This window comes from Lissotriton helveticus, chromosome 5_1 (genome assembly GCF_964261635.1).
Source record: "Lissotriton helveticus chromosome 5_1, aLisHel1.1, whole genome shotgun sequence".
Lineage (NCBI taxonomy): Eukaryota > Metazoa > Chordata > Amphibia > Caudata > Salamandridae > Lissotriton > Lissotriton helveticus.
In genome coordinates, this window is record NC_136065.1 from 1,650,232,985 (window position 1) to 1,650,255,809 (window position 22,825).

The window sequence follows — 22,825 nt, forward strand, 5'->3', positions numbered from 1 at the left end:
TGGAAGACCCGGTCTTGCGCAGGTAAGAGGGGCCAGCAGGTGCAGACAGTATTACTTCGCAGATCCATGGGACCTTCCCAGCCTGCAGTGTCTGACAGTTCCAGGGAACTCCCCTGCTGCAGGATATTCCCTTCCAGGAACCTCCTTTCTCTACACTCCCTGCAGCATCCAGGAAATCTCCAACACTTAACAGTTTTGTGCACCACCATACTGCACTGCCTGCTGTGAAAAGTAATACAATGTCTTCTTTTTCGTAGGGCATTTGGATGCCCCAGTCTGTTTTTTTCTGCTAGATTAAGGACACCGCAACTTGCTTTACCTGCCAGATACTTGAGCCACCCAGTGTCCGTTGTGTGCAAGATGTCTTGCCAACTTGGATTAAGAAGTAAGACACTAATTTTCAGACTGCTTGACTGTATGTCAAATACCCTCTGGTGCTTCCCACCAGTGCGTGTCAGTTTCTTAGATTAGATCCGTCACTGCACAGCATCTTTTTATATCAGCGTAACCACCCGAGACGTGGGTGTGTTAAAATTCGGAGATCCCCTTTCCTGTAGACTTTCAGGAATGTGTCTCATGACCTAGTACTTCCCATCACCATGACTGCCTTTTTTATTACACCTTGCTTTTTACTCTACGTAGTTTGTCTGGTACTCCTGCCTCTCCCATTACGGAACTTTCATACTTGTGACCGGTATCTAAAAGATTTCCTCTCTCTTGTAATTAATTGATTGTGAGATTCAGAATGCACAAAATGAACGGATCCAAAATTTATATTTTTTTACTGTGTCCCTGAGGGATTGTATTGTGTGCATGCATCCGGCTCCGGCAGGATTGGGGTCAGGCTTAGTTGAAGTGGGAACCACACCTATTTTAAGATGTCAGAGCCACTCCATATGCTGATTGTATTGTCCCTGTTGTGTTGCGATCTTGTGTGACTCCCGTTATTAAATCAGAACACATTAGCTGACCCTAGGCAGTTCTGCAGGGCGCTGTTTAAAACTCACAAGTTTCCAGTTCTATGCAAGATTAGCGCTTTCATTGTGTTTTTGCTTTGCAATCTGGGACTTGTAGTGCACGTTTTGCCATTGCGATAAACAGGACTAGAAGTTCCAGGATGTAAAGTAAAACACCGGACTGCGTGAGATAGTCACGTAAGGAGCTGGTGGTACAATTGAGCGCTCTAGCATTGCAGGTAACTTGGGTTGAAGCATTGTAAAACTAGTGAATGCTATAGTACATTGTATAGTCTTCTGTTAAGAAGTTGAAAACAGATAAATAAATGGCATTGTCCTTTACATTGCCAATCGCTCTAACTTTTCCAAAGGCGAAACCGTTGCATTGTAAATGCTTGTTATATTTTACTTTTCCCTTTCTAGCTAGTTTAATCATTTGCTAACGCGGGTAACAGGAAGCTTTAGTAAAATACAATGCAGCGACTATAACATGAAGGTAGCCAGATCCATGCTGTCAGATTATAAATCCTACATCGGACATCGCATTAATTTAAAACAATTTTACTAATTCAGCTGGTTTACTGGTAACATCTTTCATTTTGAGTCAACCTGTATTAAATGAAAATAGCTTTATTTTGGCATGTATGGCAGCATCATTTTTCAAACATATTTTTCATGTATAATAATTAAGCCAGACTAGACGTCCCCGGCCCTATGATACAAGCACGCAGCAAGTATTCAGCTAACGGTTGTCCCCTGTTAAACAAACACAAGGATAAACCTGCATAAGAAATCTGCAGTGAAGCCCTTTGACCTTGATTATTTCTTCCCTTTCAGATTCTAACCGTGGGTCTTGATTTGCTTTTGCTGAAAGAGGACTCAAATAGGGATGCGGGAGCAGCTACAACACCCTCTGGTAACACTGAAAGAGTTCAGACTTCAGAGGCAGAGTAAACACACACCAAACAAACAAGAGGCCCAGGAGAATTTTGTTTTTTCCAAAGACTGGAAAATATCACGCAAACTCTTTTGGCAAACTGCTGGCCTTATTTAAACACAGAACTCTGCATTTTATTTACCTTTCTCTGACTGCAAAGTGCACCTTGAACACAGCCCTGCTCTAGAGCAGTGTGCGGAAGGGGAATGCCAGAGCATACCGCAGATTTCCAAACAAGTAATAAAGCCATAAATTAGATTTTTATTTGCAAACTAGACTTCACACAGTCGCGGCCGGCATTACGGGCGGGTGGGGGGGAGGGGGGTTTGGAAATGGGGTCCCACTCGCGAAGGGATGAGGGGGGAGGCGGGAGGGGTTTGGAAACGAAAAATATATAAAATAAAAAAGTAAACTCACCGTCCGAGACTCCATCCCGAATCCCGCCGTCCTCGATTTCAAGTCCTGCAGCAGCACGTCATCAGGAAGGCGGCGCTGCAGGCAGCCTCCCGCCCCTCGCCTCGTTCTTGATTGGTGTGGCCGGCTGCCCCAGGCTACGTCATGTTCTCTCTGTATGCATACAGAGAGAACAGGGGAGAGTGAGTGGGTGGTGTTACTCGAGGGCAGGGGGAGTGGCTTGGGGGAGTGGCTTTCCCACTATTGTTAATACTGTCTGTTTGGGCGGCCTCAGGCAGCCCAAACAGTCAGTATTACCAACAGTGGGCAAGCCACTCCCCCAAGCCACTCCCCCTGCCCTCGAACAACACCCACTCTAAACCAGGAAGTTAGTTCTGCTTTCTCGACGTGCGAGAAGGCAGAAATAAATGGTAGTTATAAATAACTACCATTTGTTTCTGCCTTCTCGCACGGCAAGAAAGCAGGGGGGCGGCGCCCAAACGCCCCCATGGGAAAACCGCCAATGCTAATAAGTGAGTTCTCTATCTGTCACTGATTGCGGACATACTAACTAGAGCTATCAGTATGGTCATAAATGTGAATACTCTTATGTTCTCAAATCAAAATGGAGTTTTTCCTACTTCCAAGAAAAGTGTCTTAAGCATGCTCTTCAATTTGTGCACGCATGTAGACATTCAAATGCAACTGCATTTCCATACAGAGTCTCAAAATCATAGATATCTTCATACCGCAGTAAGAATACATGAAGCGATTTACATACTGCAGGCAGGCTGGCCTTGTAGCTCAGTGGCAGAGCACTGGTCTTGTAAACCAGGGGTCATGAGTTCAAGCCTCATCAGGGCCTTTTTATATGTGAGTTTCTGTATGTTGTTTCCAAGTCATTCTTTCTAGGAGTCACACCTTGTCTTAAGTTTGCTTATTGACAAGCTTCCCTTTCCTGCTTTCATCGTATCAAGAAGACTTCATGAAAACCATTGAACCATAAACTATTGCCTCACCCCTTCCGATCGCCTGACGAACGCCTGACAAACGCCTGACAAACGCCATTCTCACCCCGCCGGGCACGCCGGGCAAAGCCAAATAAGCCATGCATATTTGAAGTTCCTTTGAAAGTCAGAGCGAGGACTATGACCTCTGTTCCGACTGAGTCTGCATCCACAGAAAGGATGAAATAGGGATCTAGAAATTTCACCAAGGAGATGTGAACTTCATCCCCCTTAAAATACTTTTCCTCCCAGATGCCCCGGCTCTTAGTCAAATGAGGATAATCTTCAAAACCCCACCCCCACTAACCATAAATATCCGACTCTCCTGCTGTCCATTCAAATGATACAAGGTATCTTGTACATAGAGAGAGTGTGAGAAAAAGCAGAATCGCTTCATAGATTTGGTGACCTTGGAAGGGTCGGCTGGATAAAGAAGTGAACCTGATTTCAGGAAAAGGAGTATCGTGATGGGGATGAGGAAAAGAGAACATGGACCACATTCACAAGTTAGAGAAATAAATGTAATAGGTTGAATGGTTTTAAAAAGTTAACTTTGAGCACGAATTGTGTTTTTTAAACTGCAAAGAATTAAAAAATCAATGTGGGATTGGAGGCACAATCTGAGCAGAAAGCACCATAAGCTGCTATGGTGCAACTCTTATGTTGACTAGAAACATTAATATGATGACGCTCTTCTTTTGATATGTCTTTCAGTTAAATTGTATTGTAAGTAGCTGATACAGCACTGTTTGCAGCTCCTCAGTATATGGTTATCCCGTGACAACAATGTTTTCATCATATTTATTATTCTACAAATGTATTTTTAAATGCACTGGTGTTTGCATGTTATGCAAGACGGCACATCATGGAATGTTTATAAGGAGCATCGAATAGGATTGTGATATTTGCACCTGGAAGAGTCGGACACGCAGATCCTGAAAAGAAGTAAAGACTCTCTAGCAAGGGCCGTCTTTACCCTGAGTTTAATCTTTACTTTTAGTGAAATGTTTATGAAAAACCAGTAAGCTGCTCCAGATGAGGCTCGAACTCACAACCCCGGCATGCCTCAAAGCAAGTACTGCTGTATAAGTACCGCGCGCTAACCGATTGCGCCACTGGAGCTCACTGTTCTCATATCTCCCCAGTTGAGCCATCTAGAGCTGACCAAGTAGATACTGGCACTGCTCCCTTATTCACTGTGCAAGATCGACTCACATGCTAGCATGTTATCATGACTATTAAAAACTACGGTCCTAATGGAACAGATTTGATAATTCTGCTATATCATGTGCTCTGTCTATTGAACACCACATACATTTGCCAGTTCTGACACAGTCTAGGAGAAACTTATGATTATTTGTAATTAGCACATAGTAAGAATTTCCTAAAAAATGAAACATAGTGACCTAAGGCAGACGAGGTGGCCGAGTGGTTAAGGCGATGGACTGCTAATTCATTGTGCTCTGCACGCGTGGGTTCGAATCCCACCTTTGTCGGAATGCCATCAGACACTCTTTTGAAGGTGGGCATGTCTCGTAGTACAATTACACTCTCTTTCAAGACACAGCCATAATCCACGAGAAGGGCCCAACTGACTATTCCATTTTGGCAATTATGTCAAATTAAGGGAAGTGTTTTGTGCTTAATTGAAATTAATTCTTTCATGAAGTGTCCAGAGGATTGCCTTTCCCTCACTCCTGGCCTTCTAACCAGTTTGGATAGATAGACTGATAAGAAAGCAGCTCTTACTCCTAAAGTTTCAGCCATCTCAAGTGTATGAATGTTGACATATGTCTGCCCCACAGAGACAGATCACTTCTAATAAGTGAGTTCTCTATCTGTCACTGATTGCGGACATACTAACTAGAGCTATCAGTATGGTCATAAATGTGAATACTCTTATGTTCTCAAATCAAAATGGAGGTTTTCCTACTTCCAAGAAAAGTGTCTTAAGCATGCTCTTCAATTTGTGCACGCATGTAGACATTCAAATGCAACTGCATTTCCATACAGAGTCTCAAAATCATAGATATCTTCATACCGCAGTAAGAATACATGTAGCGATTTACATACTGCAAGCAGGCTGGCCTTGTAGCTCAGTGGCAGAGCACTGGTCTTGTAAACCAGGCGTCATGAGTTCAAGCCTCATCAGGGCCTTTTTATATGTGAGTTTCTGTATGTTGTTTCCAAGTCATTCTTTCTAGGAGTCACACCTTGTCTTAAGTTTGCTTATTGACAAGCTTCCCTTTCCTGCTTTCATCTATCAAGAAGACTTCATGAAAACCATTGAACCATAAACTATTGCCTCACCCCTTCCGATCGCCTGACGAACGCCTGACAAACGCCATTGTCACCTTGCCCGGCCGGGCAAAGCCAAATAAGCCATGCATATTTGAAGTTCCTTTTGAAAGTCAGAGCGAGGACTATGACCTCTGTTCCGACTGAGTCTGCATCCACAGAAAGGATGAAATAAGGATCTAGAAATTTCACCAAGGAGATGTGAACTTCATCCCCCTTAAAATACTTTTCCTCCCAGATGCCCCGGCTCTTAGTCAAATGAGGTTAATCTTCGAAACCCCACCCCCACTAACCATAAATATCCGACTCTCCTGCTGTCCATTCAAATGATACAAGGTATCTTGTACATAGAGAGAATGTGAGAAAAAGCAGAATCGCTTCATAGATTTGTTGACCTTGGATGGGTGGGCTGGATAAAGAAGTGAACCTGATTTCGGGAAAAGGAGTATCGTGATGGGGATGAGGAAAAGAGAACATGGACCACATTCACAAGTTAGAGAAATAAATGTAATAGGTTGAATGGTTTTAAAAAGTTAACTTTGAGCACGAATTGTGTTTTTTAAACTGCAAAGAATTAAAAAATCAATGTGGGATTGGAGGCACAATCTGAGCAGAAAGCACCATAAGCTGCTATGGTGCAACTCTTATGTTGACTAGAAACATTAATATGATGACGCTCTTCTTTTGATATGTCTTTCAGTTAAATTGCGTTGTAAGTAGCTGATACAGCACTGTTTGCAGCTCCTCAGTATATGGTTATCCCGTGACAACAATGTTTTCATCATATTTATTATTCTACAAATGTATTTTTAAATGCACTGGTGTTTGCATGCTATGCAAGACGGCACATCATGGAATGTTTATAAGGAGCATCGAATAGGATTGTGATATTTGCACCTGGAAGAGTCGGACACGCAGATCCTGAAAAGAAGTAAAGACTCTCTAGCAAGGGCCGTCTTTACCCTGAGTTTAATCTTTACTTTTAGTGAAATGTTTATGACAAACCAGTAAGCTGCTCCAGATGAGGCTCGAACTCACAACCCCGGCATGCCTCAATGCAAGTACTGCTGTATAAGTACCGCGCGCTACCCGATTGCGCCACTGGAGCTCACTGTTCTTATATCTCCCCAGTTGAGCCATCTAGAGCTGACCAAGTAGATACTGGCACTGCTCCCTTATTCACTGTGCAAGATCGACTCACATGCTAGCATGTTATCATGACTATTAAAAACTACTGTCCTAATGGAACAGATTTGATAATTCTGCTATATCATGTGCTCTGTCTATTGAACACCACATACATTTGCCAGTTCTGACACAGTCTAGGAGAAACTTATGATTATTTGTAATTAGCACATAGTAAGAATTTCCTAAAAAATGAAACATAGTCACCTAAGGCAGACGAGGTGGCCGAGTGGTTAAGGCGATGGACTGCTAATCCGTTGTGCTTTGCACGTGTGGGTTCGAATCCCACCTTCGTCGGAACGCCATCAGACACTCTTTTGAAGGTGGGCATGTCTCGTAGTACAATTACACTCTCTTTCAAGACACAGCCATAATCCACTAGAAGGGCCCAACTGACTATTCCATTTTGGCAGTTATGTCAAATTAAGGGAAGTGTTTTGTGCTTAATTGAAATTAGATCTTTCATGAAGTGTCCAGAGGATTGCCTTTCCCTCACTCCTGGCCTTCTAACCAGTTTGGATAGATAGACTGATAAGAAAGCAGCTCTTACTCCTAAAGTTTCAGCCATCTCAAGTGTATGACTGTTGACATATGTCTGCCCCACAGAGACAGATCACTTCTAATAAGTGAGTTCTCTATCTGTCACTGATTGCGGACATACTAACTAGAGCTATCAGTATGGTCATAAATGTGAATACTCTTATGTTCTCAAATCAAAATGGAGTTTTTCCTACTTCCAAGAAAAGTGTCTTAAGCATGCTCTTCAATTTGTGCACGCATGTAGACATTCAAATGCAACTGCATTTCCATACAGAGTCTCAAAATCATAGATATCTTCATACCGCAGTAAGAATACATGAAGCGGTTTACATGCTGCAGGCAGGCTGGCCTTGTAGCTCAGTGGCAGAGCACTGGTCTTGTAAACCAGGGGTCATGAGTTCAAGCCTCATCAGGGCCTTTTTATATGTGAGTTTCTGTATGTTGTTTCCAAGTCATTCTTTCTAGGAGTCACACCTTGTCTTAAGTTTGCTTATTGACAAGCTTCCCTTTCCTGCTTTCATCGTATCAAGAAGACTTCATGAAAACCATTGAACCATAAACTATTGCCTCACCCCTTCCGATCGCCTGACGAACGCCATTCTCACCCCGCCGGGCAAGCCCTGCCGGGCAAAGCCAAATAAGCCATGCATATTTGAAGTTCCTTTTGAAAGTCAGAGCGAGGACTATGACCTCTGTTCCGACTGAGTCTGCATCCACAGAAAGGATGAAATAAGGATCTAGAAATTTCACCAAGGAGATGTGAACTTCATCCCCCTTAAAATACTTTTCCTCCCAGATGCCCCGGCTCTTAGTCAAATGAGGTTAATCTTCAAAACCCCACCCCCACTAACCATAAATATCCGACTCTCCTGCTGTCCATTCAAATGATACAAGGTATCTTGTACATAGAGAGAATGTGAGAAAAAGCAGAATCGCTTCATAGATTTGGTGACCTTGGAAGGGTCGGCTGGATAAAGAAGTGAACCTGATTTCCGGAAAAGGAGTATCGTGATGGGGATGAGGAAAAGAGAACATGGACCACATTCACAAGTTAGAGAAATAAATGTAATAGGTTAATTGGTTTTAAAAAGTTAACTTTGAGCACGAATTGTGTTTTTTAAACTGCAAAGAATTAAAAAATCAATGTGGGATTGGAGGCACAATCTGAGCAGAAAGCACCATAAGCTGCTATGGTGCAACTCTTATGTTGACTAGAAACATTAATATGATGACGCTCTTCTTTTGATATGTCTTTCAGTTAAATTGTATTGTAAGTAGCTGATACAGCACTGTTTGCAGCTCCTCAGTATATGGTTATCCCGTGACAACAATGTTTTCATCATATTTATTATTCTACAAATGTATTTTTAAATGCACTGGTGTGGTGTTTGCATGCTATGCAAGACGGCACATCATGGAATGTTTATAAGGAGCATCGAATAGGATTGTGATATTTGCACCTGGAAGAGTCGGACACGCAGATCCTGAAAAGAAGTAAAGACTCTCTTTACCCTGAGTTTAATCTTTACTTTTAGTGAAATGGTTTATGAAAAACCAGTAAGCTGCTCCAGGTGAGGCTCGAACTCACAACCTCGGCATGCCTCAATGCAAGTACTGCTGTATAAGTACCACGCGCTAACCGATTGCGCCACTGGAGCTCACTGTTCTCATATCTCCCCAGTTGAGCCATCTAGAGCTGACCAAGTAGATACTGGCACTGCTCCCTTATTCACTGTGCAAGATCGACTCACATGCTAGCATGTTATCATGACTATTAAAAACTACAGTCCTAATGGAACAGATTTGATAATTCTGCTATATCATGTGCTCTGTCTATTGAACACCACATACATTTGCCAGTTCTGACACAGTCTAGGAGAAACTTATGATTATTTGTAATTAGCACATAGTAAGAATTTCCTAAAAAATGAAACATAGTCACCTAAGGCAGACGAGGTGGCCAAGTGGTTAAGGCGATGGACTGCTAATCCATTGTGCTCTGCACGCGTGGGTTCGAATCCCACCTTTGTCGGAACGCCATCAGACACTTTTTTGAAGGTGGGCATGTCTCATAGTACAATTACACTCTCTTTCAAGACACAGCCATAATCCACTAGAAGGGCCCAACTGACTATTCCATTTTGGCAATTATGTCAAATTAAGGGAAGTGTTTTGTGCTTAATTGAAATTAGATCTTTCATGAAGTGTCCAGAGGATTGCCTTTCCCTCACTCCTGGCCTTCTAACCAGTTTGGATAGATAGACTGATAAGAAAGCAGCTCTTACTCCTCAAGTTTCAGCCATCTCAAGTGTATGACTGTTGACATATGTCCGCCCCACAGAGACAGATCACTTCTAATAAGTGAGTTCTCTATCTGTCACTGATTGCGGACATATTAACTAGAGCTATCAGTATGGTCATAAATGTGAATACTCTTATGTTCTCAAATCAAAATGGAGTTTTTCCTACTTCCAAGAAAAGTGTCTTAAGCATGCTCTTCAATTTGTGCACGCATGTAGACATTCAAATGCAACTGCATTTCCATACAGAGTCTCAAAATCATAGATATCTTCATACCGCAGTAAGAATACATGAAGCGATTTACATACTGCAGGCAGGCTGGCCTTGTAGCTCAGTGGCAGAGCACTGGTCTTGTAAACCAGGGGTCATGAGTTCAAGCCTCATCAGGGCCTTTTTATATGTGAGTTTCTGTATGTTGTTTCCAAGTCATTCTTTCTAGGAGTCACACCTTGTCTTAAATTTGCTTATTGACAAGCTTCCCTTTCCTGCTTTCATCGTATCAAGAAGACTTCATGAAAACCATTGAACCATAAACTATTGCCTCACCCCTTTCAATCGCTTGACGAACTCCTGACAAACGCCATTCGCACCCCGCCGGGCAAAGCCAAATAAGCCATGCATATTTGAAGTTCCTTTGAAAGTCAGAGCGAGGACTATGACCTCTGTTCCGACTGAGTCTGCATCCACAGAAAGGATGAAATAAGGATCTAGAAATTTCACCAAGGAGATGTGAACTTCATCCCCCTTAAAATACTTTTCCTCCCAGATGCCCCGGCTCTTAGTCAAATGAGGTTAATCTTCAAAACCCCACCCCCACTAACCATAAATATCCGACTCTCCTGCTGTCCTTTCAAATGATACAAGGTATCTTGTACATAGAGAGAATGTGAGAAAAAGCAGAATCGCTTCATAGATTTGGTGACCTTGGAAGGGTCGGCTGGATAAAGAAGTGAACCTGATTTCGGGAAAAGGAGTATCGTGATGGGGACGAGGAAAAGAGAACATGGACCACATTCACAAGTTAGAGAAATAAATGTAATAGGTTGAATGGTTTTAAAAAGATAACTTTGAGCATGAATTGTGTTTTTTAAACTGCAAAGAATTAAAAAATCAATGTGGGATTGGAGGCACAATCTGAGCAGAAAGCACCATAAGCTGCTATGGTGCAACTCTTATGTTGACTAGAAACATTAATATGATGACGCTCTTCCTTTGATATGTCTTTCAGTTAAATTGTATTGTAAGTAGCTGATACAGCACTGTTTGCAGCTCCTCAGTATATGGTTATCCCGTGACAACAATGTTTTCATCATATTTATTATTCTACAAAAGTATTTTTCAATGCACTGATGTGGTGTTTGCATGCTATGCAAGACGGCACATCATGGAATGTTTATAAGGAGCATCGAATAGGATTGTGATATTTGCACCTGGAAGAGTCGGACACGCAGATCCTGAAAAGAAGTAAAGACTCTCTAGCAAGGGCCGTCTTTACCCTGAGTTTAATCTTTACTTTTTGTGAAATGGTTTATGAAAAACCAGTAAGCTGCTCCAGGTGAGGCTCGAACTCACAACCTCAGCATGCCTCAATGCAAGTACTGCTGTATAAGTACCGCGCGCTAACCGAGTGCGCCACTGGAGCTCACTGTTCTCATATCTCCCCAGTTGAGCCATCTAGAGCTGACATTCGGAACGGAGGGACACAAGTAGGTGCCTGAATGCAGGAGGTAACCGGAGCACAAAGTTGCTAGGATACCGATACCCCTCCGACTCCATGGGGCCTAGCTAGGTCTATTGAAAAGAACCACGTGTTTTTTATGGAACAAAATACGTAGGTATTATTGCATGCACTTAGTAGAGTTTGCTGCAGTTAAAAGTCAATTTAATTTCTAATTTCTATACTTTTATTGAAAGAATTAAGGAGTGGCGAACACAGGGCTGGTCCCTGTGTAGTCCCGAAGAAGTGCTTGGGGTATGCACGAAACATGTCGACTTAGGAGTGGATAGGTACATCTGGACAAATTAAGTTTAGGGCAGCCTATCTCCCCACCCCGTTTTTAATGTTACCACCTAGAGGTCAGAATAAAGTTTATTAAGAACCCACTGGGCAGGTATTTTTAACCCATATCACATAGTCCACTCCCTACAAATACACATGCACCACACATAGTCCTTAAAGTACTCCTACGTAACTTCGCAAGTCGTAGCACGCCCCGGCCCGTAGAGGACTGGGATGGCCCCAATGATGAAGCATGTCACCGAGGGGCAACCCCGGTGAGTGAGGGGACACCTAAAAAAGGAACAATTTTTCCTTTTTTTACATTTCAAACATAGTTCTCACAGTCAACCCCAGTGTGTGCTGGCTGTTTTCTAGCAAGGCTCTTAGGTATCTGGAAACAGAAACCTTCTTTTGTTTGACGTATATCTTGGAGGGCGAGCTTAGCTAATAATCCTCTAACCCCTTCCTTATTTATTGACTGCTCACTTATTCACTGTGCAAGATCGACTCACATGCTAGCATGTTATCGTGACTATTAAAAACTACAGTCCTAATGAAACAGATTTGATAATTCTGCTATATCATGTGCTCTGTCTATTGAACACCACATACATTTGCCAGTTCTGACACAGTCTAGGAGAAACTTATGATTATTTGTAATTAGCACATAGTAAGAATTTCCTAAAAAATGAAACATAGTCACCTAAGGCAGACGAGGTGGCCAAGTGGTTAAGGCGATGGACTGCTAATCCATTGTGCTCTTCACGCGTGTGTTCGAATCCCACCTTCGTCAGAACGCCATCAGACACTCTTTTGAAGGTGGGCATGTCTCGTAGTACAATTACACTCTCTTTCAAGACACAGCCATAATCCACTAGAAGGGCCCAACTGACTATTCTATTTTGGCAATTATGTCAAAATAAGGGAAGTGTTTTGTGCTTAATTGAAATTAGATCTTTCATGAAGTGTCCAGAGGATTGCCTTTCCCTCACTCCTGGCCTTCTAACCAGTTTGGATAGATAGACTGATAAGAAAGCAGCTCTTACTCCTAAAGTTTCAGCCATCTCAAGTGTATGACTGTTGACATATGTCTGCCCCACAGAGACAGATCACTTCTAATAAGTGAGTTCTCTATCTGTCACTGATTGCGGACATACTAACTAGAGCTATCAGTATGGTCATAAATGTGAATACTCTTATGTTCTCAAATCAAAATGGAGTTTTTCCTACTTCCAAGAAAAGTGTCTTAAGCATGCTCTTCAATTTGTGCACGCATGTAGACATTCAAATGCAACTGCATTTCCATACAGAGTCTCAAAATCATAGATATCTTCATACCGCAGTAAGAATACATGAAGCGATTTACATACTGCAGGCAGGCAGGCAGGCCTTGTAACTCAGTGGCAGAGCACTGGTCTTGTAAACCAGGGGTCATGAGTTCAAGCCTCATCAGGGCCTTTTTATATGTGAGTTTCTGTATGTTGTTTCCAAGTCATTCTTTCTAAGAGTCACACCTTGTCTTAAGTTTGCTTATTGACAAGCTTCCCTTTCCTGCTTTCATCATATCAAGAAGACTTCATGAAAACCATTGAACCATAAACTATTGCCTCACCCCTTTCGATCGCCTGACGAACGCCTGACAAACGCCATTCTCACCCCGCCGGGCAAAGCCAAATAAGCCAAGCATATTTGAAGTTCCTTTGAAAGTCAGAGCGAGGACTATGACCTCTGTTCCGACTGAGTCTGCATCCACAGAAAGGATGAAATAAGGATCTAGAAATTTCACCAAGGAGATGTGAACTTCATCCCCCTTAAAATACTTTTCCTCCCAGATGCCCCGGCTCTTAGTCAAATGAGGTTAATCTTCAAAACCCCACCCCCACTAACCATAAATATCCGACTCTCCTGCTGTCCATTCAAATGATACAAGGTATCTTGTACATAGAGAGAATGTGAGAAAAAGCAGAATCCCTTCATAGATTTGGTGACCTTGGAAGGGTCGGCTGGATAAAGAAGTGAACCTGATTTCGGGAAAAGGAGTATCGTGATGGGGATGAGGAAAAGAGAACATGGACCACATTCACAAGTTAGAGAAATAAATGTAATAGGTTGAATGGTTTAAAAAGTTAACTTTGAGCATGAATTGTGTTTTTTAAACTGCAAAGAATTAAAAAATCAATGTGGGATTGGAGGCACAATCTGAGCAGAAAGCACCATAAGCTGCTATGGTGCAACTCTTATGTTGACTAGAAACATTAATATGATGACGCTCTTCCTTTGATATGTCTTTCAGTTAAATTGTATTGTAAGTAGCTGATACAGCACTGTTTGCAGCTCCTCAGTATATGGTTATCCCGTGACAACAATGTTTTCATCATATTTATTATTCTACAAAAGTTATTTTAAATGCACTGATGTGGTGTTTGCATGCTATGCAAGACGGCACATCGTGGGAGCATCGAATAGGATTGTGATATTTGCAGCTGGAAGAGTCGGACACGCAGATCCTGAAAAGAAGTAAAGACTCTCTAGCAAGGGCCGTCTTTACCCTGAGTTTAATCTTTACTTTTAGTGAAATGGTTTATGAAAAACCAGTAAGCTGCTCCAGGTGAGGCTCGAACTCACAACCTCGGCATGCCTCAATGCAAGTACTGCTGTATAAGTACCGCGGGCTAACCGATTGCGCCACTGGAGCTCACTGTTCTCATATCTCCCCAGTTGAGCCATCTAGAGCTGACCAAGTAGATACTGGCACTGCTCCCTTATTCACTGTGCAAGATCGACTCACATGCTAGCATGTTATCATGACTATTGAAAACTACAGTCCTAATGGAACAGATTTGATAATTCTGCTATATCATGTGCTCTGTCTATTGAACACCACATACATTTGCCAGTTCTGACACAGTCTAGGAGAAACTTATGATTATTTGTAATTAGCACATAGTAAGAATTTCCTAAAAAATGAAACATAGTCACTTAAGGCAGACGAGGTGGCCGAGTAGTTAAGTCGATGGACTGCTAATCCATTGTGCTCTGCATGCGTGGGTTCGAATCCCACCTTCGTCGGAACGCCATCAGATGCTCTTTTGAAGGTGGGCATGTCTCGTAGTACAATTACACTCTCTTTCAAGACACAGCCATAATCCACTAGAAGGGCCCAACTGACTATTCCATTTTGGCAATTATGTCAAATTAAGGGAAGTGTTTTGTGCTTAATTGAAATTAGATCTTTCATGAAGTTTCCAGAGGATTGCCTTTCCCTCACTCCTGGCCTTCTAACCAGTTTGGATAGATAGACTGATAAGAAAGCAGCTCTTACTACTAAAGTTTCAGCCATCTCAAGTGTATGACTGTTGACATATGTCTGCCCCACAGAGACAGATCACTTCTAATAAGTGAGTTCTCTATCTGTCACTGATTGCGGACATACTAACTAGAGCTATCAGTATGGTCATAAATGTGAATACTCTTATGTTCTCAAATCAAAATGGAGTTTTTCCTACTTCCAAGAAAAGTGTCTTAAGCATGCTCTTCAATTTGTGCACGCATGTAGACATTCAAATGCAACTGCATTTCCATACAGAGTCTCAAAATCATAGATATCTTCATACCGCAGTAAGAATACATGAAGCGATTTACATACTGCAGGCAGGCAGGCAGGCCTTGTAACTCAGTGGCAGAGCACTGGTCTTGTAAACCAGGGGTCATGAGTTCAAGCCTCATCAGGGCCTTTTTATATGTGAATTTCTGTATGTTGTTTCCAAGTCATTCTTTCTAAGAGTCACACCTTGTCTTAAGTTTGCTTATTGACAAGCTTCCCTTTCCTGCTTTCATCATATCAAGAAGACTTCATGAAAACCATTGAACCATAAACTATTGCCTCACCCCTTTCGATCGCCTGACAAACGCCTGACAAACGCCATTCTCACCCCGCCGGGCAAAGCCAAATAAGCCAAGCATATTTGAAGTTCCTTTGAAAGTCAGAGCGAGGACTATGACCTCTGTTCCGACTGAGTCTGCATCCACAGAAAGGATGAAATAAGGATCTAGAAATTTCACCAAGGAGATGTGAACTTCATCCCCCTTAAAATACTTTTCCTCCCAGATGCCCCGGCTCTTAGTCAAATGAGGTTAATCTTCAAAACCCCACCCCCACTAACCATAAATATCCGACTCTCCTGCTGTCCATTCAAATGATACAAGGTATCTTGTACATAGAGAGAATGTGAGAAAAAGCAGAATCGCTTCATAGATTTGGTGACCTTGGAAGGGTCGGCTGGATAAAGAAGTGAACCTGATTTCGGGAAAAGGAGTATCGTGATGGGGATGAGGAAAAGAGAACATGGACCACATTCACAAGTTAGAGAAATAAATGTAATAGGTTGAATGGTTTTAAAAAGTTAACTTTGAGCACGAATTGTGTTTTTTTAAACTGCAAAGAATTAAAAAATCAATGTGGGATTGGAGGCACAATCTGAGCAGAAAGCACCATAAGCTGCTATGGTGTAACTCTTATGTTGACTAGAAACATTAATATGATGACGCTCTTCTTTTGATATGTCTTTCAGTTAAATTGTATTGTAAGTAGCTGATACAGCACTGTTTGCAGCTCCTCAGTATATGGTTATCCCGTGACCACAATGTTTTCATCATATTTATTATTCTACAAATGTATTTTTAAATGCACTGGTGTTTGCATGCTATGCAAGACGGCACATCATGGAATGTTTATAAGGAGCATCGAATAGGATTGTGATATTTGCACCTGGAAGAGTCGGACACGCAGATCCTGAAAAGAAGTAAAGACTCTCTAGCAAGGGCCGTCTTTACCCTGAGATTAATCTTCACTTTTAGTGAAATGGTTTATGAAAAACAAGTAAGCTGCTCCAGGTGAGGCTCGAACTCACAACCTCAGCATGCCTCAATGCAAGTACTGCTGTATAAGTACCGCACGCTAACCGATTGCGCCACTGGAGCTCACTGTTCTCATATCTCCCCAGTTGAGTCATCTAGAGCTGACCAAGTAGATACTGGCACTGCTCCCTTATTCACTGTGCAAGATCGACTCACATGCTAGCATGTTATCATGACTATTAAAAACTACAGTCCTAATGGAACAGATTTGATAATTCTGCTATATCATGTGCTCTGTCTATTGAACACCACATACATTTGCCAGTTCTGACACAGTTTAGGAGAAACTTATGATTATTTGTAATTAGCACATAGTAAGAATTTCCTAAAAAATGAAACATAGTCACCTAAGGCAGACGAGGTGGCCAAGTGGTTAAGGCGATGCACTGCTAATCCATTGTTCTCTGCACGCATGGGTTCGAATCCCACCTTCGTCGGAACGCCATCAGACACTCTTTTGAAGGTGGGCATGTCTCGTAGTACAATTACACTCTCTTTCAAGACACAGCCATAATCCACTAGAAGGGCCCAACTGACTATTCCATTTTGGCAATTATGTCAAATTAAGGGAAGTGTTTTGTGCTTAATTGAAATTAGATCTTTCATGCAGTGTCCAGAGGATTGCCTTTCCCTCACTCCTGGCCTTCTAACCAGTTTGGATAGATAGACTGATAAGAAAGCAGCTCTTACTCCTAAAGTTTCAGCCATCTCAAGTGTATGACTGTTGACATATGTCTGCCCCACAGAGACAGATCACTTCTAATAAGTGAGTTCTCTATCTGTCACTGATTGCGGACATACTAACTAGAGCTATCAGTATGGTCATAAATGTGAATACTCTTATGTTCTCAAATCAAAATGGAGTTTTTCCTACTTCCAAGAAAAGTGTCTTAAGCATGCTCTTCAATTTGTGCACGAATGTAGACATTCAAATGCAACTGCATTTCCATACAGAGTCTCAAAATCATAGATATCTTCATACCGCAGTAAGAATACATGAAGCGATTTACATACTGCAGGCAGGCTGGCCTTGTAGCTCAGTGGCAGAGCGCTGGTCTTGTAAACCAGGGGTCATGAGTTCAAGCCTCATCAGGACCTTTTTATATGTGAGTTTCTGTATGTTGTTTCCAAGTCATTCTTTCTAGGAGTCACACATTGTCTTAAGTCTGCTTATTGACAAGCTTCCCTTTCCTGCTTTCATCGTATCAACAAGACTTCATGAAAACCATTGAACCATAAACTATTGCCTCACCCCTTCCGATCGCCTGACGAACGCCTGACAAACGCCATTCTCACCCAGACGGGCAAGCCCTGCCAGGCAAAGCCAAATAAGCCATGCATATTTTAAGTTCCTTTGAAAGTCAGAGCGAGGACTATGACCTCTGTTCCGACTGAGTCTGCATCCACAGAAAGGATGAAATAAGGATCTAGAAATTTCACCAAGGAGATGTGAACTTCATCCCCCTTAAAATACTTTTCCTCCCAGATGCCCCGGCTCTTAGTCAAATGAGGTTAATCTTCAAAACCCCACCCCCACTAACCATAAATATCCGACTCTCCTGCTGTCCATTCAAATGATACAAGGTATCTTGTACATAGAGAGAGTGTGAGAAAAAGCAGAATCGCTTCATAGATTTGGTGACCTTGGATGGGTGGGCTGGATAAAGAAGTGAACCTGATTTCGGGAAAAGGAGTATCGTGATGGGGATGAGGAAAAGAGAACATGGACCACATTCACAAGTTAGAGAAATAAATGTAATAGGTTGAATGGTTTTAAAAAGTTAACTTTGAGCATGAATTGTGTTTTTTAAACTGCAAAGAATTAAAAAATCAGTGTGGGATTGGAGGCACAATCTGAGCAGAAAGCACCATAAGCTGCTATCGTGCAACTCTTATGTTGACTAGAAACATTAATATGATGACGCTCTTCTTTTGACATGTCTTTCAGTTAAATTGTGTTGTAAGTAGCTGATACAGCACTGTTTGCAGCTCCTCAGTATATGGTTATCCCGTGACAACAATGTTTTCATCATATTTATTATTCTACAAATGTATTTTTAAATGCACTGATGTGGTGTTTGCATGCTATGCAAGACGGCACATCATGGAATGTTTATAAGGAGCATCGAATAGGATTGTGATATTTGCACCTGGAAGAGTCGGACACGCAGATCCTGAAAAGAAGTAAAGACTCTCTAGCAAGGGCCGTCTTTACCCTGAGTTTAATCTTTACTTTTAGTGAAATGGTTTATGAAAAACCAGTAAGTTGCTCCAGGTGAGGCTCAAACTCACAACCTCAGCATGCCTCAATGCAAGTACTGCTGTATAAGTACCGCGCGCTAACCGATTGCGTCACTGGAGCTCACTGTTCTCATATCTCCCCAGTTGAGCCATCTAGAGCTGACCAAGTAGATACTGGCACTGCTCCCTTATTCACTGTGCAAGATCGACTCACATGCTAGCATGTTATCATGACTATTAAAAACTACAGTCCTAATGGAACAGATTTAATAATTCTGCTATATCATGTGCTCTGTCTATTGAACACCACATACATTTGCCAGTTCTGACACAGTCTAGGAGAAACTTATGATTATTTGTAATTAGCACATAGTAAGAATTTCCTAAAAAATGAAACATAGTCACCTAAGGCAGACGAGGTGGCCGAGTGGTTAATGCGATGGACTGCTAATCCATTGTGCTCTGCACGCGTGGGTTCGAATCCCACCTTCGTCGGAACGCCATCAGACACTCTTTTGAAGGTGGGCAAGTCTCGTAGTACAATTACACTCTCTTTCAAGACACAGCCATAATCCACTAGTAGGGCCCAACTGTCTATTTTATTTTGGCAATTATGTCAAATTAAGGGAAGTGTTTTGTGCTTAATTGAAATTAGATCTTTCATGAAGTGTCCAGAGGATTGCCTTTCCCTCACTCCTGGCCTTCTAACCAGTTTGGATAGATAGACTGATAAGAAAGCAGTTCTTACTCCTAAAGTTTCAGCCATCTCAAGTGTATGACTGTTGACATATGTCTGCCCCACAGAGACAGATCACTTCTAATAAGTGAGTTCTTTATCTGTCTCTGATTGCGGACATACTAACTAGAGCTATCAGTATGGTCATAAATGTGAATACTCTTATGTTCTCAAATCAAAATAGAGTTTTTCCTACTTCCAAGAAAAGTGTCTTAAGCATGCTCTTCAATTTGTGCACGCATGTAGACATTGAAATGCAACTGCATTTCCATACAGAGTCTCAAAATCATAGATATCTTCATACCGCAGTAAGAATACATGAAGCGATTTACATACTGCAGGCATGCTGGCCTTGTAGCTCAGTGGCAGAGCACTGGTCTTGTAAACCAGGGGTCATGAGTTCAAGCCTCATCAGGGCCTTTTTATATGTGAGTTTCTGTATGTTGTTTCCAAGTCATTCTTTCTAGGAGTCACACCTTGTCTTAAGTTTGCTTATTGACAAGCTTCCCTTTCCTGTTTTCATCGTATCAAGAAGACTTCATGAAAACCATTGAACCATACACTATTGCCTCACCCCTTCCGATCGCCTGACAAACGCCATTCTCACCCCGCCGGGCAAAGCCAAATAAGCCATGCATATTTGAAGTTCCTTTGAAAGTCAGAGCGAGGACTATGACCTCTGTTCCGACTGAGTCTGCATCCACAGAAAGGATGGAATAAGGATCTAGAAATTTCACCAAGGAGATGTGAACTTCATCCCCCTTAAAATACTTTTCCTCCCAGATGCCCCGGCTCTTAGTCAAATGAGGTTAATCTTCAAAACCCCACCCCCACTAACCATAAATATCCGACTCTCCTGCTGTCCATTCAAATGATACAAGGTATCTTGTACATAGAGAGAATGTGAGAAAAAGCAGAATCGCTTCATAGATTTGGTGACCTTGGAAGGGTCGGCTGGATAAAGAAGTGAACCTGATTTCGGGAAAAGGAGTATCGTGATGGGGATGAGGAAAAGAGAACATGGACCACATTCACAAGTTAGAGAAATAAATGTAATAGGTTGAATGGTTTTAAAAAGTTAACTTTGAGCACGAATTGTGTTTTTTAAACTGCAAAGAATTAAAAAATCAATGTGGGATTGGAGGCACAATCTGAGCAGAAAGCACCATAAGCTGCTATGGTGCAACTCTTATGTTGACTAGAAACATTAATATGATGACGCTCTTCTTTTGACATGTCTTTCAGTTAAATTGTATTGTAGGTAGCTGATACAGCACTGTTTGCAGCTCCTCAGTATATGGTTATCCCGTGACAACAATGTTTTCATCATATTTATTATTCTACAAATGTATTTTTAAATGCACTGATGTGGTGTTTGCATGCTATGCAAGACGGCACATCATGGAATGTTTATAAGGAGCATCGAATATGATTGTGCTATTTGCACCTGGAAGAGTAGGACACGCAGATCTTGAAAAGAAGTAAAGACTCTCTAGCAAGGGCCGTCTTTACCCTGAGTTTAATCTTTACTTTTAGTGAAATGGTTTATGAAAAACCAGTAAGCTGCTCCAGGTGAGGCTCGAACTCACAACCTCGGCATGCCTCAATGCAAGTACTGCTGTATAAGTACAGCGCGCTAACCGATTGCGCCACTGGATCTCACTGTTCTCATATCTCCCCAGTTGAGCCATCTAGAGCTGACCAAGTAGATACTGGCACTGCTCCCTTATTCACTGTGCAAGATCGACTCACATGCTAGCATGTTATCATGACTATTAAAAACTACAGTCCTAATGGAACAGATTTGATAATTCTGCTATATCATGTGCTCTGTCTATTGAACACCACATACATTTGCCAGTTCTGACACAGTCTAGGAGAAACTTATGATTATTTGTAATTAGCACATAGTAAGAATTTCCTAAAAAATGAAACATAGTCACCTAAGGCAGACGAGGTGGCCGAGTGGTTAAGGCGATGGACTGCTAATCCATTGTGCTCTGCACGCGTGGGTTCGAATCCCACCTTCGTCGGAACACGATCAGACACTCTATTGAAGGTGGGCATGTCTCGTAGTACAATTACACTCTCTTTCAAGACACAGCCATAATCCACTAGAAGGGCCCAACTGACTATTCCATTTTGGCAATTATGTCAAATTAAGGGAAGTGTTTTGTGCTTAATTGAAATTAGATCTTTCATGAAGTGTCCAGAGGATTGCCTCTCCCTCACTCCTGGCCTTCTAACCAGTTTGGATAGATAGACTGATAAGAAAGCAGCTCTTACTCCTAAAGTTTCAGCCATCTCAAGTGTATGACTGTTGACATATGTCTGCCCCACAGATACAGATCACTTCTAATAAGTGAGTTCTCTATCTGTCACTGATTGCGGACATACTAACTAGAGCTATCAGTATGGTCATAAATGTGAATACTCTTATGTTCTCAAATCAAAATGGAGTTTTTCCTACTTCCAAGAAAAGTGTCTTAAGCATGCTCTTCAATTTGTGCACGCATGTAGACATTCAAATGCAACTGCATTTCCATACAGAGTCTCAAAATCATAGATATCTTCATACCGCAGTAAGAATACATGAAGCGATTTACATACTGCAGGCAGGCTGGCCTTGTAGCTCAGTGGCAGAGCACTGGTCTTGTAAACCAGGGGTCATGAGTTCAAGCCTCATCAGGGCCTTTTTATATGTGAGTTTCTGTATGTTGTTTCCAAGTCATTCTTTCTAGGAGTCACACCTTGTCTTAAGTTTGCTTATTGACAAGCTTCCCTTTCCTGCTTTCATCGTATCAAGAAGACTTCATGAAAACCATTGAACCATAAACTATTGCCTCACCCCTTCCGATCGCCTTCCGATCGCCTGACAAACACCATTCTCACCCCGCCGGGCAAGCCCTGCTGGTCAAAGCCAAATAAGCCATGCATATTTGAAGTTCCTTTGAAAGTCAGAGCGAGGACTATGACCTCTGTTCCGACTGAGTCTGCATCCACAGAAAGGATGAAATAAGGATCTAGAAATTTCACCAAGGAGATGTGAACTTCATCCCCCTTAAAATACTTTTCCTCCCAGATGCCCCGGCTCTTAGTCAAATGAGGTTAATCTTCAAAACCCCACCCCCACTAACCATAAATATCCGACTCTCCTGCTGTCCATTCAAATGATACAAGGTATCTTGTACATAGAGAGAATGTGAGAAAAAGCAGAATCGCTTCATAGATTTGGTGACCTTGGAAGGGTCGGCTGGATAAAGAAGTGAACCTGATTTCGGGAAAAGGAGTATCGTGATGGGGATGAGGAAAAGA

At 42.0% G+C, this 22,825-nt stretch overlaps 24 non-coding genes across 24 annotated transcripts; 17 read left to right on the plus strand and 7 right to left on the minus strand.

Annotated features, from left to right (window-relative positions):
* The first annotated feature begins 3,079 nt into the window (after window positions 1-3,079).
* On the plus strand, window positions 3,080-3,151 carry TRNAT-UGU (transfer RNA threonine (anticodon UGU)). The gene has a single exon. It is a non-coding gene; the product is annotated as a tRNA-Thr (tRNA).
* Window positions 3,152-4,320: 1,169 nt separating this feature from the next.
* On the minus strand, window positions 4,321-4,415 carry TRNAI-UAU (transfer RNA isoleucine (anticodon UAU)). Its single transcript has 2 exons — window positions 4,378-4,415; window positions 4,321-4,356 (listed from the first exon to the last, which is right to left on the minus strand). It is a non-coding gene; the product is annotated as a tRNA-Ile (tRNA).
* A 292-nt stretch (window positions 4,416-4,707) lies between these two features.
* TRNAS-GCU (transfer RNA serine (anticodon GCU)) lies at window positions 4,708-4,789 on the plus strand. Its single transcript has one exon. It is a non-coding gene; the product is annotated as a tRNA-Ser (tRNA).
* Window positions 4,790-5,378: 589 nt separating this feature from the next.
* Window positions 5,379-5,450, plus strand: TRNAT-UGU (transfer RNA threonine (anticodon UGU)). Its single transcript has one exon. It is a non-coding gene; the product is annotated as a tRNA-Thr (tRNA).
* A 1,154-nt stretch (window positions 5,451-6,604) lies between these two features.
* On the minus strand, window positions 6,605-6,699 carry TRNAI-UAU (transfer RNA isoleucine (anticodon UAU)). Its single transcript has 2 exons — window positions 6,662-6,699; window positions 6,605-6,640 (listed from the first exon to the last, which is right to left on the minus strand). It is a non-coding gene; the product is annotated as a tRNA-Ile (tRNA).
* A 292-nt stretch (window positions 6,700-6,991) lies between these two features.
* TRNAS-GCU (transfer RNA serine (anticodon GCU)) lies at window positions 6,992-7,073 on the plus strand. The gene has a single exon. It is a non-coding gene; the product is annotated as a tRNA-Ser (tRNA).
* Window positions 7,074-7,662: 589 nt separating this feature from the next.
* TRNAT-UGU (transfer RNA threonine (anticodon UGU)) lies at window positions 7,663-7,734 on the plus strand. Its single transcript has one exon. It is a non-coding gene; the product is annotated as a tRNA-Thr (tRNA).
* Window positions 7,735-8,879: 1,145 nt separating this feature from the next.
* TRNAI-UAU (transfer RNA isoleucine (anticodon UAU)) lies at window positions 8,880-8,974 on the minus strand. Its single transcript has 2 exons — window positions 8,937-8,974; window positions 8,880-8,915 (listed from the first exon to the last, which is right to left on the minus strand). It is a non-coding gene; the product is annotated as a tRNA-Ile (tRNA).
* A 292-nt stretch (window positions 8,975-9,266) lies between these two features.
* Window positions 9,267-9,348, plus strand: TRNAS-GCU (transfer RNA serine (anticodon GCU)). Its single transcript has one exon. It is a non-coding gene; the product is annotated as a tRNA-Ser (tRNA).
* Window positions 9,349-9,937: 589 nt separating this feature from the next.
* TRNAT-UGU (transfer RNA threonine (anticodon UGU)) lies at window positions 9,938-10,009 on the plus strand. Its single transcript has one exon. It is a non-coding gene; the product is annotated as a tRNA-Thr (tRNA).
* A 1,155-nt stretch (window positions 10,010-11,164) lies between these two features.
* Window positions 11,165-11,259, minus strand: TRNAI-UAU (transfer RNA isoleucine (anticodon UAU)). Its single transcript has 2 exons — window positions 11,222-11,259; window positions 11,165-11,200 (listed from the first exon to the last, which is right to left on the minus strand). It is a non-coding gene; the product is annotated as a tRNA-Ile (tRNA).
* A 1,068-nt stretch (window positions 11,260-12,327) lies between these two features.
* On the plus strand, window positions 12,328-12,409 carry TRNAS-GCU (transfer RNA serine (anticodon GCU)). Its single transcript has one exon. It is a non-coding gene; the product is annotated as a tRNA-Ser (tRNA).
* Window positions 12,410-13,002: 593 nt separating this feature from the next.
* On the plus strand, window positions 13,003-13,074 carry TRNAT-UGU (transfer RNA threonine (anticodon UGU)). The gene has a single exon. It is a non-coding gene; the product is annotated as a tRNA-Thr (tRNA).
* A 1,142-nt stretch (window positions 13,075-14,216) lies between these two features.
* Window positions 14,217-14,311, minus strand: TRNAI-UAU (transfer RNA isoleucine (anticodon UAU)). Its single transcript has 2 exons — window positions 14,274-14,311; window positions 14,217-14,252 (listed from the first exon to the last, which is right to left on the minus strand). It is a non-coding gene; the product is annotated as a tRNA-Ile (tRNA).
* A 292-nt stretch (window positions 14,312-14,603) lies between these two features.
* Window positions 14,604-14,685, plus strand: TRNAS-GCU (transfer RNA serine (anticodon GCU)). The gene has a single exon. It is a non-coding gene; the product is annotated as a tRNA-Ser (tRNA).
* A 593-nt stretch (window positions 14,686-15,278) lies between these two features.
* TRNAT-UGU (transfer RNA threonine (anticodon UGU)) lies at window positions 15,279-15,350 on the plus strand. Its single transcript has one exon. It is a non-coding gene; the product is annotated as a tRNA-Thr (tRNA).
* A 1,151-nt stretch (window positions 15,351-16,501) lies between these two features.
* On the minus strand, window positions 16,502-16,596 carry TRNAI-UAU (transfer RNA isoleucine (anticodon UAU)). The gene is made up of 2 exons: window positions 16,559-16,596; window positions 16,502-16,537 (listed from the first exon to the last, which is right to left on the minus strand). It is a non-coding gene; the product is annotated as a tRNA-Ile (tRNA).
* A 292-nt stretch (window positions 16,597-16,888) lies between these two features.
* On the plus strand, window positions 16,889-16,970 carry TRNAS-GCU (transfer RNA serine (anticodon GCU)). Its single transcript has one exon. It is a non-coding gene; the product is annotated as a tRNA-Ser (tRNA).
* A 589-nt stretch (window positions 16,971-17,559) lies between these two features.
* Window positions 17,560-17,631, plus strand: TRNAT-UGU (transfer RNA threonine (anticodon UGU)). The gene has a single exon. It is a non-coding gene; the product is annotated as a tRNA-Thr (tRNA).
* A 1,556-nt stretch (window positions 17,632-19,187) lies between these two features.
* TRNAS-GCU (transfer RNA serine (anticodon GCU)) lies at window positions 19,188-19,269 on the plus strand. The gene has a single exon. It is a non-coding gene; the product is annotated as a tRNA-Ser (tRNA).
* A 589-nt stretch (window positions 19,270-19,858) lies between these two features.
* TRNAT-UGU (transfer RNA threonine (anticodon UGU)) lies at window positions 19,859-19,930 on the plus strand. Its single transcript has one exon. It is a non-coding gene; the product is annotated as a tRNA-Thr (tRNA).
* A 1,144-nt stretch (window positions 19,931-21,074) lies between these two features.
* TRNAI-UAU (transfer RNA isoleucine (anticodon UAU)) lies at window positions 21,075-21,169 on the minus strand. The gene is made up of 2 exons: window positions 21,132-21,169; window positions 21,075-21,110 (listed from the first exon to the last, which is right to left on the minus strand). It is a non-coding gene; the product is annotated as a tRNA-Ile (tRNA).
* Window positions 21,170-21,461: 292 nt separating this feature from the next.
* Window positions 21,462-21,543, plus strand: TRNAS-GCU (transfer RNA serine (anticodon GCU)). Its single transcript has one exon. It is a non-coding gene; the product is annotated as a tRNA-Ser (tRNA).
* A 589-nt stretch (window positions 21,544-22,132) lies between these two features.
* Window positions 22,133-22,204, plus strand: TRNAT-UGU (transfer RNA threonine (anticodon UGU)). Its single transcript has one exon. It is a non-coding gene; the product is annotated as a tRNA-Thr (tRNA).
* The last annotated feature ends 621 nt before the right edge of the window (window positions 22,205-22,825 follow it).